This window comes from Lygodium microphyllum, chromosome 11 (assembly GCF_053477565.2).
Source record: "Lygodium microphyllum isolate KBCC chromosome 11, Lygodium_microphyllum_v1.1.10, whole genome shotgun sequence".
NCBI lineage: Eukaryota > Viridiplantae > Streptophyta > Polypodiopsida > Schizaeales > Lygodiaceae > Lygodium > Lygodium microphyllum.
In genome coordinates, this window is record NC_141145.1 from 71,296,508 (window position 1) to 71,301,588 (window position 5,081).

Here is a 5,081-nt window from a genome sequence, read left to right on the forward strand (position 1 = left end):
CACCTAGAGCATGGTCTGACAACATGGGAGAGTATCTTGTCAATATTGGATTTTGTATTTCTTCTGATGCTGATCACTTACTTTATGTGAGAAAGGGAGATGTAGGTTTGGTCATCATAGTCATCTATGTGGATGATTTGATTATTACAGGTGACAGTGACAATGGGATTGCTGAAGTTAAGGACTTCTTGAAGAAGAAGTTTGAGATGAAAGATTTGGGTGAGCTGAGATACTTTCTTGCTATTGAGGTGATCAGATGTGATGATGGTATATGGTTGTTCCAAAGGCAGTATGGCTTGGATATATTATCTAAGTATGGTATGATAGCATGTAAGCCTCTTTCAATACCATTGGAGCAAAATGTGAAATTGAGTGCTGATGTTAGGGATGAGATAGAAGACCCTACTATGTTCAGGAGGATAGTAGGGAGTTTGATTTACATGACTATCACAAGGCCAAATTTGAGCTATGTTGTTGGCCTTGTCAGTCAGTTTATGAGATGCCTAGAAAGCCTCATTTGGATGCAGTTAGACGTATATTGAGGTATGTGAAGTCCACTTTACATTATGGACTTTTTTATGAGGCAAGTAAGGACATACATGTCTTTGGATACACAGATGCAGATTGGGCTGGTAGCATGTCAGACAGAAGATCTACAAGTGGATTCATGTTTTCCCTTGGTAGTGCAGCAGTTACATGGAGCAACAAAAAGCAACCTACAGTTGCTTTATCAAAGTACAAAGGCTGAGGATAGAGGTGATGCTATGGCAGCATGTGAGGTGGTATGACTGCAAAATTTATTAGGTGATTTGGACGTGCAGGGAGATGGTCCAGTTGTCATTCATTGTGACAACATGAGCAGCATATAGCTAGCTAGGAATCCAGTGTTCCATGCTAGGACAAAACACATTCAGGTGCACTACCACTTTGTGAGAGAGAAGGTACTTGCAGAAGAGATTGACTTGGTATATGTCAGCACACAGGATCAGATAGCTAACATTTTCACAAAGGCATTGGGTGCAGAGAAGCTTCGAAAGTTCCGAAGCTTACTTGGAGTTGCAGAGATAGAATTGAGCTTGAGGGGGAGTGTTGAGATGGAAAGCTCAACACGTGCGGACATTAGTGATGGACCGCCTAGCTAGATGAGTTCACACATCTACACTTAGCACGTTGGTGGTCATTATGATACTCACATGGCCACTGACTTATCACTTATTATATTTATTTTGTTACACCTACCTACAACTGGTAAAGATGTAATGCTAGTCGATTAGTGTAGTTGGTTATGCACTGTTTGACTTAGATGGCCACTTTCCTTTATGTTGTACCTTATCTATACTTTGTGTACATTGTATAGTGTGTGGAAGAAGAAGAAGAAACCAACAAGAAAAACGTTATTGGCCTCCATCTCTCTTCTTGTGTTCTTGAGTGAGTTTCCTCTTGTGTATACAGTGTATGTTTGGCGCAACAGCTCAAGCACATCCCCCCATCACGTGATTCTTGACATTGCTTTCTTGTGGAAATGCCTTTCTTTGTTGCTTGCCCATCATACAAGCTTCACATGGTTCCTTCATTTCAGTTTTACTACAAGTAGGTGAGTAGCCATACCTTGCTTATGCATCTCCCAACACTGCAAAACAATGTGACTTAATCTTTCATGCAAAAGTTTACTTGTGCCCACACTAGTAGGGCTATAAGAGCACTTAGCTCATACAAGTTGTTCCTTCTTTCTCCTTTGCCGATAACTTTTTCAACATTATCGATAATTTTTGCACATGTCCAAGTGAACCTCACTTCATGGCCAAGATCAATTTTAGAAGGAACTAATAATAAATTTCTCTTAATCTCTGAAACATACAACACATTTGAAATATTCTTGAGTTCACCATTTGCAGTAACAAAGGAAATAGTACACGTGCACTCAACAAGGTATTTTTCATCATTTCCAATTGTCACAGTGATGGATTCTTGTAGAGGCTTCATAGAACTAAATATACCTTGTTGGTCATGTGATGGGAGGCGCCATTATCCAATATCCATGAGTCAGTGTTAGATATTTCTTGCAATGATGAATACACTTTCTCAATGGTCACCACCATGTATAACTCCAACTTTGCTTTAGCCATATTGCATGTCTCCTTCCCTTTAGTCTTCACAATGCCATTCGTTTTACCTACCTTCTTAACACGACAATCTGCAATTGTATGCCCTTTCTTCTTGCAGTAGAAGCACTCTCCTTGAAACTTTTTCTTACCACCCTTCTTCTTTTTGTTGCCATTGGTAGAGGAATCACCTTTGCCTTTCACACTGGTGGAGAATGTAGCATCTCAATTGTTGCTACCTTCTCAAGATTTAAGCCTCAACTCCTCCTCCATTAATAGTGCACAAAATTCCTTAAACTTCAAAGCTTGGGGTCTCACTTAAGTGTTTAGGGGTCACTAATCCATCAAACTTTGGTGGATAAATCCGAAGACACCTCCAAGATGGCTCCTCCTAGTCTTTTGTATCCCAATGCTAGCTATCTGGTCATAGAAATTCTTAATTCGAGCGATGAATACTTCAGTTGTCTCTCCTTCAACAAACTTCTCTACTACTACTTGATTCTCCAAGTTTTGAAAGCTTGTTTGATTTTGCATTTCTTACTAACTCCTTAGTATGTTCCAAGCCTTTGATGCTTTGGTTGTATGTTGAATCAAGGTTAAAACCCTGTCAGAACAGCTTGTAACTAAGGCACACAGTGCATTTGCATTCCTTCGTTTCCAAGCTCATAGAAGATCTGCATTTGGAGGGATCATAACACTCAAATTTGATGGATCAAGGGTGGGTTGTGGAAGCAAAGGGGGTGGTATTGATGTTGGCACTCAAGCATAAATTTGTCCCATGACATGTGCCGCTTCTAGCGACTCTTCGCATGCAGCACAAATCCCAAACACATGGATGGTCCTATGTTTTTCTATAATATGTGGCTTGGCGAAGAGGGTAAACCTCTTTTCCTTCTTCACGTTAGTGATCATCTGGCTAACAAAGTCCTTCACGTACCATAGAGCTTTAAGTACATTGAGTACAAAACCACCAAAATATAACTAAAAGAGATTGAGGCGGTATCAATTAGATATTTAGTAATGAAAATAGCTAGAGAATACTTATAAACTATAGATCACACTGAAACGGTTTCAAAAGCAACAAATGTATCAAAAATTTCAAAATGCTACAGAAAGATTAAGAGGAAGTACCAAAAAGTACCTAATGCACCAAAGGTTCAAATACCACCAAAGGTTCCAAAAACCACCAGAAGCACCAATCGCACCAGAGGTTCAAAAAGAATTACCAAGTTCTACCAAATGCTTCAAGTACCAAAGATCTTAAAATATACCAAAGAGTGCAAGAACCGCCAAAATATCCCAATAAGAGTTCAAATACCACCAAAGGTTCAAAAAAGCACCAATTGCACCAAAGGTTCAAAAATAATGTACGAAGTTCTACCAAATGCTTCAAGTACCAAAGAGCTTAAAATATAGCAAAGAGTGTAAGAACCACCAAAATATCCCAAAAAGAGCATGAGACAATACAAATAAGCTTGTTAATGGAAGACGAGAACAACCAAAGAGAGTACCAAGAAACACCAAATGGTACTAAAGGGGTTTTAAGAGTACCAAATGTATCCAAAATAACCAAGTACTCCAAAATTCTTAAGAATCAATAAAGCACCAATTCCACCAAAGATTCAATAATCCCAAAGTACAAAAAACCACTAAGTGCACCCTACATTTTTCTTGTGTACCAAATGCAACCCCTAAACCTAATGCACCAAAAAGAACCAAATGTATCAAACTGGGCCAAAGAGAAACACCAAAATATACCAAAAGAGACAAAGTTTGTACCAACAAGATTTGTAGTAAGGAGATCAGCCAGAGAGTTCCAAGGAGCACTAGATGGTACTGAAAGGGTTTCAAGAGTACCAAATGTATCCAAAACCACCAACCTCTTGTCCTATCCATTTTATGTTCTCATTGATCTCGAGACATTGTAGCATTTGTTGGCTTGCTCCTAGGTCAACCTCCACCTCCTTTACCTCTTCATCATTACATGGAAGTTGCTATCGAAGCTCTTAGAGGCACTCTTCATACACTCTAATATCATCCTTTATGCACTCGACCATTGCATTCAACCCCTTGTACCTAAGCAACACCTCCTTCTTTTGCTAGATCGAAGCCTTCAGCTTTGATAGCTTATTTAGTGTACTCTTGGTCTTACTAGGCATCCTCCCCAACAATGACTCCAAGTCAGCAATGTAATCACAGACCAGCCCTACATACCCAAGCCCTAGCTCTGTACAAATCTCACTCATAGACTTTGCAAAGTGAGGCTTCTTTCTAAGAGGGACATTGGCCTAAGAGGCATCATTCACCCTTCATGTCACAATCTTCTTTTCCAACCCTCCTGGCCTAGTCCTGCACATCTGAATCACACTTTCCCTAAACCTGACCCATGCCACTTTGTGGCATATGAGGTCTTCCATCCCATCATGGCATTGCTCAAAGACATATCACCGTGCAAACTTGGCTGTGATCTCACTACAAGATGGAGGTATGATACACTTTTGTGATATGCTTTGTTAAAAAGCAACCTGCAATCTTCCATCGAGTCAGGGTGCACATGGCTCATGTAGATCTTTGCACCTTTTTGGTACTTGTGCTTGAAGACAGTCAACCACTGGTCTTCACGGAGGGTGTCTTAGCATAAGTCCTTTTGAAGAACCCCTTCCACTCTCAAGCCATATTCTTGGTATAGCTCCTCTATTGAATAGCAAAATTTGCTCAATTGTGGACACTCTTCCATTTTATTTTTCCATGGGAGTTGTCGATCAATACTTAGGGTTAGACATACCATGGCCCTCTTTTGAAAGTAAAACAATACTTAATGTATATAAAATTTGGGATGATGTTAGACACACCTCCCTATCATTATTATCAGCTATTGCTCATTAGTGGGATTGATGGCAGTGTGGCAATGTAGCCATTTTCTTTATCAAAATTTGGTAAAGATGACCACTAGTCTGGTCAACTATAGTTTCCGCTATC